The 13,010-nt window shown below is 49.9% G+C and overlaps 1 protein-coding gene across 1 annotated transcript in view; it reads left to right on the top strand.

Moving 5' to 3' along the window:
- Window positions 1–13,010, top strand: part of UBE2H (ubiquitin conjugating enzyme E2 H) — a 68,593-nt gene that overhangs the window by 34,150 nt on the left and 21,433 nt on the right. The gene's annotated exons all lie outside the window — the stretch shown is intronic.

Here is a 13,010-nt window from a genome sequence, read left to right as displayed (position 1 = left end):
GTACCAAACTAGTCACTTAAGCTGTAAATAGCCAATACTGCTTGAAAAACTGGAGCAGATGCATGAAGTTCCAGCATGGCTATGCTGGCTTGTGAAATCAGTGCTGGTAACTCAGTGACATGGCACTTCTCCATCAGAAGGGTGTGCTTGTGGCTCAAGCCACCGGAGGCCTCTGAAGAATGGAGAAAACAGCCCGTGGAGAACTGATGTGGAAACTTGACTATCTGGGTTGGACGAGATGGGTCCCTTCCAATATCAACATCCTGATTTGGAGTTGATATATATTGGCTGCTCTCTTAAAATAGACTCTTAGGCTAAGAGTGCCTTCTATTTAAGATCTCCCTCTCTCTGGTGTGAGAAATAATCTGTCTAGTTCCAAATATGAACTGTGCCTTTTGGGAAGGATCAACGCTGGTTTTACACCGTCCTCTACCTTGGTTTTTTTTTTTCCCCCCTGTTGAAACCTTGACTGAACCACAGAAATGTGCACGCAGCTGAGTAACAATGTGGTATTGCCGCAGCTATGCGAACCCTTTTCTCCTTCCTTTTGAGTCAGCTCTGAAACTTGCTATAAACCTCTTGGGTTAGAGACTGTTTACGAGATGTACAGTATGTTATTTGGTGCCAGTCGTTTTTTCCCCTCCCCACTTCTTAAGTGCCACAAACCAAAGCAGATCAGGGTACTGTCATGTTGGCAATCTTAAATGTGGGCTGGCTGCAGACAACTCTCAGCATATAAACCCCAGTTTCCTTGTTAATTGCTTTGGTGCTCGTCTACTCAAGATTATTTTTCTCCCTCCTGATGTTCTTCCCATGTGTATCAGAAATCAAGGTTGCTGGCTTAAGCAAAACCAGAGTTTCTTGCCTGTAGCCTGTGAAGCCAATGCAGCTAAACATTGGCCAGGCTCTTGTATAGTCACAGAATGTTCGGGATTGGAAGGGACCTCAGAAATCATCTAGTCCAGTCCCCTGCCGGAGCAGGATTACCTGGATCATGTCACACAGGAACGCGTCCAGGTGGGTTTTGAGTGTCTCCAGAGAAGGAGACTCCACAACCTCTCTGGGCAGCCTGTGCCAGTGTTCGGTCACCCTCACTGTAAAGAAGTTTCTCCTCATATTTATGCGGAACCTCCTGTGTTCCAGCTTGCACCCGTTGCCCCTTGTCCTGGCAGTGGATGTCACTGAGAAGAGCCTGGCTCCATCCTCATGACACTTGCCCTTTACATATTTATAAATATTAATGAGGTCCCCCCTCAGTCTCCTCTTCTCCAAGCTAAAGAGACCCAGCTCCCTCAGCCTCTCCTCAGAAGGGAGATGTTCCACCCCCTTCATCATCTTTGTGGCTCTGCGCTGGACTCTCTCCAGCAGTTCCCTGTCCTTCTTGAACTGAGGGGCCCAGAACTGGACACAATATTCCAGATGCGGCCTCACCAGGGCAGAGCAGAGGGGGAGGAGAACCTCTCTTGACCTAGTAACCACACCCCTTCTAATCCACCCCAGGATGCCATTGGCCTTCTTGGCCACAAGGGCACACTGCTGGCTCATGGTCATCCTGTTGTCCACTAGGACCCCCAGGTCCCTTTCCCCTCTGCTGCTCTCCAACAGGTCGTAGCGCTGTTGGTTTAAACTCCAGAGAGGTGCATGGAAGGTGGTCGGTTTGAGCTTTTGGTGGTTTGGCTTGGAGGTTGTTTAGGATAGGCAGGAGTAAAAGGCAGCCTAGGATCAGAGTTGGCCCAGCTGCGTGAGAAAAGCAAGGATGGCTTTTCTCCTTGTGAACTTGGGGAGGGTGGTGGTTATGGAGGGGGTTATTTTCTGCTCAGATTGCTTTGTCCCTTCTGATGTTGCTTTTGCTGTCTTCCTTTTAGCACAGCACCTTTCCCTCCATCAGCTTGCTTGTACCCACTGTGTTGTGACTGTCTGATTCTGGACTCATCAGCCCTTCTAGCATGCTTCCCTGGCCCTACGAGGCTCTGTTCAAGTGGCTGAAAACTATGTCTTCTCTTGCTGAGCCCCTCAAAAGCTGGCTCTTGCTCTAGGGCCTGCCTTTCTGTCAAAGAATCAAAGAATCAACCAGGTTGGAAGAGCCCTCTGGGATCATCGAGTCCAACCATTGCCCTGACACCACCATGGCAACTAGACCATGGCACTAAGTGCCATGTCCAGTCTTTTCTTAAGCACATTCAGAGATGGTGACTCCACCACCTCCCTGGGCAGCCCCTTCCAATGGCTAATGACCCTTGCTGAGAAGAAATGCTTCCTAATGTCCAACCTGACCCTCCCCTGGCCAAGCTTGAGGCTGTGTCCTCTTGTCCTATCACTAGTTGCCTGGGAGAAGAGGCCGACTCCCACTGCACTACAACCTCCCTTCAGGTAGTTGTAGACTGCACTAAGGTCACCTCTGAGCCTCCTCTTCTCCAGGCTAAACACCCCCAGCTCCCTCAGCTGTTCCTTGTAGGTCAGACCCTCCAGACCCTTCACCAGTTTGGTCGCTGGGTCATACCCCCAGCCCTGTCTGTTGGGTGAGGGCTGCTGGAAGCACCAGTTACCTCCCGGGCGAAGCAGCGTGCAGCTGAGGTTTCAGGTTGAATAAACGGTCGATGGTAGACGAGAGGTGGCTTAAGAAAACAGGGCTCAGCTCTGCTGCGGGGAGGAAAGAGCCGGGGAGTGGAAATGCCAAAGGCAGCGCTAGGACCCGGGGAAGCTCCCAGCTGGCTGCAGGAAGAGGTTTGTTTTTCTTTGTCTGGTTCCCATTTCTGCTGCCCCAGCCCAGCTTATCTGGACAGCCAGGGCTGAGTGACGTCTCGGCCCCTTCCTCTGGGCCAGCCCAAGCTCCGCACCGCTGCTCCCTGAGGCAGACTCGGTGTGCGATGCCTGATAGCAGCGGTTTTGGCATTACAGATAGCTCCAGAGCAAGCCTTCATCTCAGCTGAACCGGGAAGAGTGGTTAGAAAGCGGCCTGGCGGAAAGAGCCCTGGGGGTGCTGATCGACAGCCGGCTAAACATGAGCCAGCAGTGTGCCCAGGTGGCCAAGAAGGCCAATGGCATCCTGGCCTCTCTTAGGAATAGTGTAGCCAGCCGGTCTAGGGAAGGGATCGTTCCTCTGTACTTGGCACTGGTGAGGCCGCACCTTGAATCCTGTGTCCAGTTGTGGGCCCCGCACTGCAAGAGAGATGTTGAGGTGTTGGAGCGAGTGCAGAGGAGGGCGACCAAGGTGGTGAGGGGTCTGGAGGGTCTGACCTGCGAGGAACGGCTGAGGGAGCTGGGGGTGTTTAGCCTGGAGAAGAGGAGGCTCTGAGGTGACCTTAGTGCAGTCTACAAGTACCTGAAGGGAGGTTGTAGTGAAGTGGGAGTTGGCCTCTTCTCCCAGGCAACCAGCGATAGGACAAGAGGATGCAGCCTCAAGCTTGGCCAGGGGAGGTTCAGGTTGGACATTAGGAAGCATTTATTTTCAGCAAGGGTCATTAGCCATTGGAAGGGGCTGCCCAGGGAGGTGGTGGAGTCACCATCTCTGGAGGTGTTTAAGAAAAGCCTGGACATGGCACTTAGTGCCCTGGTCTAGTTGCCATGGTGGTGTCAGGGCAACAGTTGGACTCGATAATCCCAGTGGTCTCTTCCAACCTGATTGATTCTGTGATTCTGTGGGAGCGTTCACAACCTTGGGAATGAGATGAGATCCTCTTCTCTCCCAGGTCTGCCTGTTCCAGTGAGCACGGGTGTCCTAACCCAGCAGTCCTCAGCCAGCTTGAGCTCTGGATAACACAGGGGTAGGAATTAGTAGGGAAGGAATTTGCCATGGCAATCTCTGATCTGTAAAGAGGTGGAAGTGAAGGATTTCGGAGGTGGTGGAGCCCGTAAATGGACAGAAGGTCATCTAGAGCACACATGTAGCTTGTTTGCAGCCCTTCTGTTCTCAGCACCGTGTAGCTTCCACTGCGGTGATGCCACACAGAGTTCAAATTGTCTGTGTAAGTTACTGCCTCGTGTAAAGTATAGTATCCAGCAGGTTCTTTTCCTTTAATAAATTACACTTTTATGCCGAAGCTTAAAGCAAAAACGCTGTCCTTGCAGCTTTCCTTCTTCCTCTGCTACTGCAGGCTAAAATTTTCTTTCCATCTTAGAAAATCTTAGTGCAGTCTTGAACACGGTACGGGCTTTTTTGCAGCAAATAACATGATGGCTTGAAGCATATCCGTGCGTTCTCAAAAGCCGCTTTGGAAAAATGACTGCTAATAGGTGCTTTCTAATCTGTTCAAATTGCTTTTATCCCAGCGTGGCTCCGAGGATAAGGTACATGAAAACTTGGTGTTCTTCTCTAAAGTGTGACTGACAAACCTGAATAGAAAATGGTTTTAATTCCTGGATTTGTCATCTGGAAAGGTGCGGACCTTTTCGTAAACCCTAACTGAATGGTGGTCCTCTTTGCCTTTGAGGGTCTCTAGCAGAAGCTTTCTCACAGAATCACAGAATCAACCAGGTTGGAAGAGCCCTCAGGGATCATCGAGTGCAACCATTGCCCTGACACCACCATGGCAACTAGACCAGGGCACTAAGTGCCATGTCCAGGCTTTTCTTAAACCCCTCCAGAGATGGTGACTCCACCACCTCCCTGGGCAGCCCCTTCCAATGGCTAATGACCCTTGCTGAGAAGAAATGCTTCCTCATGTCCAACGAAACACTGGAAGCTCTCCCAGGAACTGTTCTTTTCACACAGATCCCAGGATGGTTTAGGTCTTTACACAGAGGCATTACCTGCATTGTCAGGAGAGCACTGTCCCTGGAGCAGCATCGTTTATAGACTACAGCAATAATTATCAGCCTGAGAAGGGCAGGAAATAAATGCCACGCATATTTGAGAAGGGAGCTGTGGCTGGGACAAGGGAGCAAAGATTGGGCAGGAGAAGAGCCACTACACCAAGAGAAGCGAGTCCAGAGGAGGGCGACCAAGCTGGGGAAGGGTCTGGAGGGTCTGACCTACGAGGAACGGCTGAGGGAGCTGGGGGTGTTTAGCCTGGAGAAGAGGAGGCTCAGAGGTGACCTTAGTCCAGTCTACAACTACCTGAAGGGAGGTTGTAGTGGAGTGGGAGTCGGCCTCTTCTCCCAAGCAACCAGCGATAGGACAAGAGGATGCAGCCTCAAGCTTCGCCAGGGGAGGGTCAGGTTGGACATGAGGAAGCATTTCTTCTCAGCAAAGGTCATTAGCCATTGGAAGGGGCTGCCCAGGAGGTGGTGGAGTCCCCATCTCTGGAGGTGTTTAAGAAAAGCCTGGACATGGCACTTAGTGCCATGGTCTAGTTGACATGGTGGTGTCAGGGCAACGGTTGGACTCGATGATCCCCGAGGTCTCTTCCAACCTGGTTGATTCTGTGATTCTGTGATTCTGTTGTGTCCTGCGGTACCTTTTGGTATTTCTGGCCCTGCCTGTTCCTTGCTTGGTCTTTGTGTAATCGGACAGAGCCCATATTGGTGCAGGATGAGCAAGAGCTGGATAATGCACAATAAAAATGGAAATGCACGTCCTAGAAGAACACAAATCTACATGGAGCCAGATGTAGAGCCTTCGTGTTGGCTCTGGACTTGAGTGCTCCCATTGAGGTGAACTAACTCCGCTTGTGATCCCTAAATAATCCAGATCTTCAAGGTCCAAAAAAAACCTCCTGAACTTGAGCAGTTTGTTAGAACAAAGCCAACTCCTGAAAAATACCCCGTTGCTTTCTGAAGCTGGTGAATGCTGCTGCTCTTAACGCTTCTGTCAATTAATGTCAATATCCCGGCGTGCTTATGAGGACCCGAAGCGCTCCCCTGCTAGATGTTTGGTTCCATTTTTGCTTTCTCCTAGACAATATGGTATGAGCTGTTTATGATTTCAGGAACCCTGCTGGCACTGCTTCGCTACTTTTCCCTTCCCTCTGGCATTTAATATCTTCGGGGGAACTTTCTGCCTTGTCTGTCCCTGCTTTTTCAAAGGGGGGTTGTGAAGTACTTGCACTGTTTTGAGCTCCCAAGTCACGAGAACACTTTGTGTAAGTTTTGTATGTTTTTAATCAGTCTGTACGCCTGCCAAGAGCTGGAGATTAACGCTCTTTGATGCCATAAACATGGGAGGAAGCGCGGAGTGTGAATGTCCTGCCATGCTTAGATGATAGGAGCAGTAGAAACATGTGAATCTGGGAGCCTGAGCTGTTACCTGAAGCACTGTGGCATGAGGTGTTGGAGCGAGTCCAGAGGAGGGCGACCAAGCTGGGGAAGGGTCTGGAGGGTCTGACCTCCGAGGAATGGCTGAGGGAGCTGGGGGTGTTTAGCCTGGAGAAGAGGAGGCTCCGAGGTGACCTTAGTGCAGTCTACAACTACCTGAAGGGAGGTTGTAGTGGAGTGGGAGTCAACCTCTTCTCCCAGGCAACTAGTGATAGGACAAGAGGATGCAGCCTCAAGCTTTGCCAGGGGAGGTTCAGGTTGGACATTAGGAAGCATTTCTTCTCAGCAAAGGTCATTAGCCATTGGAAGGGGCTGCCCAGGAGGTGGTGGAGTCCCCATCTCTGGAGGTGTTTAAGAAAAGCCTGGACACGGCACTTAGTGCCATGGTCTAGTTGCCATGGTGGTGTCAGGGCAATGGTTGGACTCGATGATCCCAGAGGGCTCTTCCAACCTCATTGATTCTGTGAATCTGTGATTTATTTTATGCTAAAATCTGCAGAAATATTAGACCAGCACTGAGTCACTCTGGTTTCTTAATAATCAAATGTCACAGCTGCAAAGTTTGTGTACAATGTGCTCAGAACCTCAGTTTCTCAAACAACTTCTGTATATTTATACACAGTTCTCATTTTCCTTCCATCTCTGGCCCAGTTATCTGCAGGTACCTTGTATTTCTATTTCACCTTTCTCCTAAGTGTTTTGCAAAACAAAATGCCTCGTATGTACCCAGAACATATGGAAGTGAGAGTGTATATGTACATGTACGTATATAACGAGACATTGCAGCAGCCAGCACAGGAACGAAGCGGTGTTTGGCTCCAGCCAGGGTTTAACAGATCTCTTCTGGCTTGTGCTTAATTTTTCTTTTTGACTGCAGCTGCTATTTTTACTTCCAGCTCCTCTCTGGATTGCCTTACATTTTGCTACTTAGAATTTCATGAGTCACTTATCGCCCGTGACCATTCGGAGCTTGCTCTGCCCTGTGCGTGTTGATCCTTACGCTGACCTATAAGCGCCGTGAAAATGCTTGTTCTTTCAAAGACACTTAGCTTTGTCTGAAGGGAAAGACGAGACACCTCAAGGTAATTTGTATCCCCGTCTCCACTCCGGGCTGACGCACAACTGTGCACCCTCTGCAGCTTCCCCGCTACGATGGGAGAATGGGAACAGGCTGACAAAATGGGGTGGGTGTTTTCAGCCTGACTTGGCACAGATTCACTGCCTTCCGTGCCAAGGCTCCGAAGCCTGGGCATCAGGTGATGGTGCACCTAAGCAGTGAGATGAACTGATATTAGGCAATTGCTTTGTGCTAGTTCTGAATGTTTTTTCCAGAGATTGCTGCTCTTAGCACCAGTCTGTGAGCTTGTGGATATTGCTTTTCTGCTTCCAAGAAGGACCGCTCGGCAATTCACGCTGAGCAGGAGCTCCAGAGTTTATAGCTCTGCAACTATTTTCCATCAGCTACAGCCATATTTTTCTGCCCCATGAAGCTAGCGCAGAATTATTTATGATATTGTTTTGAAAAGCTACTAGAATTTGAGTACGGGCATATAAACTGTTCTACTTCTGCCGTTAGCGAGCTGATGTTACGCAGCACCTCACGCCACCACCCTGCGGTGAGTGCCTCTGTGGTGAGTGCCCGCTGTTATGTCTGACTCGATCGTTAGTGCTCTGAACGGGCTTCTAACCTCCAAATTGCATAAAAAAAGAAATCCTTGCCTTTGCAAGTGAGAGCTTACTGACCTGAGAGTTCTGGGCCCCGCACCTCAAGAAAGATGTTGAGGTGTTGGAGCGACCAGAGGAGGGCGACCAAGCTGGGGAAGGGTCTGGAGGGTCTGACCTACGAGGAATGGCTGAGGGAGCTGGGGGTGTTTAGCCTGGAGAAGAGGAGGCTCCGAGGTGACCTTAGTGCAGTCTACAACTACCTGAAGGGAGGTTGTAGCGGGGTGGGAGTCGACCTCTTCTCCCAGGCAACTAGTGATAGGACAAGAGGACACAGCCTCAAGCTTGGCCAGGGGAGGTTCAGGTTGGACATTAGGAAGCATTTCTTCTCAGTAAGGGTCATTAGCCATTGGAAGGGGCTGCCCAGGGAGGTGGTGGAGTCACCATCTCTGGAGGGGTTTAAGAAAAGCCTGGACATGGCACTTAGTGCCCTGGTCTAGTTGCCATGGTGGTGTCAGGGCAATGGTCGGACTCGATGATCCCAGAGGGCTCTTCCAACCTGGTTGATTCTGGGATTCTGAGTGCTGGATAAGGTGGGCACATCCTGTGCCCTCCAAATGGGGAACAGCCACATGTTAAACCAGTTGTCCCAGTCTGCAGAGGGGAATAGGTACCAAGTTGAGGACTCGAGCAGAGGTCTTGCTCTTGTGCCCTCTCCTCCATCTCCTCCCATGGTTTCTCAGCCTGTGGTGCGTGGCAGGCTTGTGACTGGTTATTCAAGAAGGTAGTCCCTGAAGTGAGTGCGATGTGTTTTTAAAAATAAAAGAAAATAAATGCATGTTCCCTTTGCAGGTGTTTGGGGAAGGGGACGTAATAAGCATTAAGTTTACCCTAATCTTATCTGGCTGTTTGGCAACGCTGCATGAGCACTTGGGAGATCTTTTTCCGTTAGGTAGGTTGCCCAGTGGTTAAAAAAAGGAGAGGAAAAACACTGCTCTTGTCCTCTCTGTGCTGTACACGAGCTCTTTTGCGTGCTGATCTCTGTGCACATAGTTCTGCCCGAGCCTTGGGTGGTCACCCAAACCACGTTGACTTGGTGTGGTATTTAAAACTCACTGCATCCTGCTTCAGAGAGGCTGTTAGCCACCTTCCCACCTCACCAGCCAGGCAGTCTGAACAGTTTCCTGACTTGACCTTAATCTCTTGTTAAAAATAAAACTTTGAGGCTTGTCAGTCTTCCTGCACTGTAAAGTCAAGAGTAGTTGTATACACTTCTCCTGTTGGCTGTTTGGCACCACAGTGGTACACAGATATGGATCTGCTGTCACAGTTGTTCAGGTAGAGAAGTGTCCAACTGGCCTTATTTTATGAGCAGGGAGCCAACGCGTGGGCCAGCACTGGCGAGCTTGGGATGGGTAAGTGGATATAAACCAGCTCCACTCTGGCACGTTCCCCAGAGCCGGTGGGAAGTCCTCTTGCAGTTATCACTGGTGTGGTCGGGCCGTGCAGGTGACTCCCCGCTGAGCAAGAAGACACAAAGGCAGGAGGCTGGGATGTGCTGGGTTTGCTGGCATTTTCCTCCTTCCCACGTGCTCCTGCGGGGCTAGTGCAGAAATCAATGAGGTTGGAAGAGCCCTCTGGGATCATCGAGTCCAACCATTGCCCTGACACCACCATGGCAACTAGACCAGGGCACTAAGTGCCACGTCCAGTCTTTTCTTAAACACCTTCAGAGATGGTGACTCCACCACCTCCCTGGGCAGCCCCTGCCAATGGCTAATGACCCTTGCTGAGAAGAAATGCTTCCTAATGTCCAACCTGAACCTCCCCTGGCAAAGCTTGAGGCTGCATCCTCTTGTCCTATCACTAGTTGCCTGGGAGAAGAGGCCAACTAGCACCACTAGCATCACTTGGAAGAGCTGTGCTGGAGGAAAAATAGTCTCTTTTGGGGACCTCTCAGCTAACCTACTAGCTAAGCTGGCTGTACTTTGAGCTCAGATAAGCAACAGGCCACCTTTTGAAGCACTGCTTGTTGGATTGCAGCTGGTTCCTGACTTGGAGGAGAAGCACTGGGGAGTGCAGAAAGCTTTCTGCTGCCATGGCCCAATGTGGTGCAGCTGGAGCTGTGGAACAAGCAAGGAGGCAGGCTCCAGCCCAGGCTTCTGATCCCTCTTATCTCCAAGTTTTGAGTCTGTTCTGCCTGAATGGTAGATGAACAACCTAGTCTAGTGGAAGGTGTCCCTGCCCATGGCAGGGGGGTTGGAACTAGATGATCTTTTAGGTCCCTTCCAACCCAAACCATTCTCTGGGGGCTGTACCAAGGTAGGGGACCCTTTCTAAATCGCAGTCCAGCCCTACAGGCATAGTGATAGGAGAGCAATTGGTGTGGAGCAACCTCTTGCAGGAGCTTTCTGCCTGATGGCCTCACAGGATGAGAGATGCCTTGGGAGTCATCAGCGTTCCCCAAGTTATCCAGGTGTTTGCACTCTGCCTCTTGGAGGAGAACTTGCTGGCAAAGCAGCACACGACAGCGTGTCAGTTCTGGTGGTGCCTCCCAGCCGTATCCTTTAGCCTGGAGCTGTTCAAGAGAGATGTTGATGTCAACATAAGTCTGAAGTTCCTCCTTGTTTATCCACTGTGGTTTTGCTTACCTGGAGAGCAACGTCCAGCTATCATCCAGCCACGGCGTGCGATCCTCAGAGCGACCACTTTGACCAACTGTGAGTCAGTGCCCTGGATGCTCAGACCCGTCCACGGTTGGTGCGTGAACACGGTGAGAGAACTTCATCTCGTACTGGACTACGTCCAACTGCTGGAGCTGTATGAACGTTCCTGTGTCTGCAGCGCCAAGGAAGATTGACAGCCTTTCAGTTAGCTGAGTTTTAATTTAAAAATGCTCTTCTCTTCGAAGTTTTTGTCAGCTCGAGGAGTGATTCCTCCAGGGCTATTGCTGAAATACCAGCATTTTTGAAGGTCAGCATCTGCATATTGGTCTCAGCGTCTTCCAGTATCGGAACAGATGAGTCCCTTTGTGTTGTGTAACTCCTTTGTGGATGTACAGGGCTTTTTCTGTTATCACCCAGAGGCTTCTTTGTCCATACAGATTTTATGCAGTCCTGCTTTTTACCTTCAAAGGCAATCCTGGAGCTCGGTGTCTCTGTATGGAAAGGGTGGACTGCAGCCACTCTGCTGCTCATATTCCTCCTAAGCATGGGCTTTTCCAGGATTCAGTGTGAATATTGGTTTAAAACGTTAAATTAAGTGTTTGCAGCCAGTCCAGCACACAGAATCACAACTGCCCAGGCTGTGACCTCAGCTTCAAGCTCCAGGCCATGGTGAGAACCCAAAATCAAGAGCCTGTCCCTTGGTGCTCTTCACGAAGTGCTCACCTGGGGTTCTGCACGGTGTATTTATCAGGGTGTGCTGTATTCAAGACTGTAGCAATAAACCTGCCCCAGGGTTTATGCTGGCTTGGGAGGTTTTATTACTCCTGGCTTCCTCTTTAAATTGGAATTTCATTTTTACATGGATGTTTATGCTTTGTCTTTTGGATTTATAAAGGTAAATACAGAGCAAGTCGGTATTATCGGAGCAATGTTAGTGCTTTATCACTGCAGGTGACTTTGCATTTCAAGTAAAGGAGGAGATAATAGTTTGAGCTTATTTGTGGCTCAGGAAAAGGAAAGACATGAACAGAGCTGCTCTTGGCCTGGGCGGTTTGTGTCTGTAGGAGAACGAGCCTGGGGGGACCTTGAGGAGTTGCAAGATGTGGCGACAATGTAGGAAACGAGGAGCGTAGGGAGAGGATGTTTGTGTCCTTTCCTGAAGAACAACTGTTTCATTTGCAAAGCCTGAGACCAAGGACAATGTGAAAGGAGAGATTGTTCCTTGCCTGGGTGGATGCAAAGATGACAGAGAAGAATTACAGATCTCTAGCACAGGAGCTGCTTGAGCGGACAACCTGATCTCGTCTCCCTGGATATCGAGTGCAGCTTAAATAGCGAAGTGTGTGAATGAAGAGTTGACCAAAACCTTACGGATGGGTTTGCAGCACAGCCTTGTCCCACCAGCTGCAGGTGGCTGTGGTAGAAGGTACTAGGAAACAAGTGAGAGGATCAGGAAACCAAAATGAGAGAGGGCAGAGGGATGCCTGTGTCTGGCTTGGGTTCAAGAGAGCCGGTCTGTGTCCCAGATACCAGAACAAAGAGTGTTTAATTCAGCAGGTCTACACATTACTGTCCTGTTCTTGTTACCTGCTGTCCTCCCCCATCCTCCCTTTTGTTCTGCTTTGTCAGAAACTCAAGTCTTTTTATTCCCACCCCTAAGAGAGAGCCAGGATTTAGAATCAGGATCAGTGCTCGCTGTAGCTCTCCAGTGCCCGCATAATGGATCCGTGACCTGATTTAAACTGGTGAGAGCTGCCATAATGTAAATATTTGATGGAACTACAGCTTCCCTTTTTAAGTCTGCTTCAGTTTTTCAAGCTAAATCATGGCAAGGTATTCCTGAAAGACACTTGTTGGCGTGGAGCTGTTCATGCAGTTCTCGGTTCTTCTTTTAGAGGTTGTTCTGGCTTCGGGCATCGTTTCAGCCTTGCGTTGTATTTATGCAAAATCTGAGCGGTACAAGTAAACATGAAATTATATTTATGTCATAATACATGGAAAGAAAGGGAGTTAAGTCCATATGTCAGCTCTGAGCCCAGATGGGAGCCGTGCTGTCACTCAAATCACAATCGCTCCGTGTTTGGGCAGAGATGGTACATCAGTGGCTGGATGAGGGTGATGAAGGTAGGGAGTTTGCTGAGCAATAAGCAGTGACTGCTCTGAAGAGCTTCGCCGGGGGAGGGTCAGGTTGGCCATTAGGAAGCATTTCTTCTCAGCAAGGGTCATTAGCCATTGGAAGGGGCTGCCCAGGGAGGTGGTGGAGTCACCATCTCTGGAGGGGTTGAAGAAAAGCCTGGCCATGGCACTTAGTGCCATGGTCTAGTTGTCATGGTGGTGTCAGGGCAATGGTTGGACTCGATCCCAGAGGTCTCTTCCAACCTGGTTGATTCTGTGATTCTGTGAAGAGGAAACTTGTGTGTGTTTTTAGTGCTGGAATGAGCTTTTAAAATGGTTTGAGTCAGTATCTCAGAGCTGAATTTCTTACCCGTA

Source organism: Nyctibius grandis, chromosome 5 (assembly GCF_013368605.1).
Source record: "Nyctibius grandis isolate bNycGra1 chromosome 5, bNycGra1.pri, whole genome shotgun sequence".
Classification (NCBI taxonomy): domain Eukaryota; kingdom Metazoa; phylum Chordata; class Aves; order Nyctibiiformes; family Nyctibiidae; genus Nyctibius; species Nyctibius grandis.
This window is presented reverse-complemented; position numbering and strand designations above follow the sequence as displayed.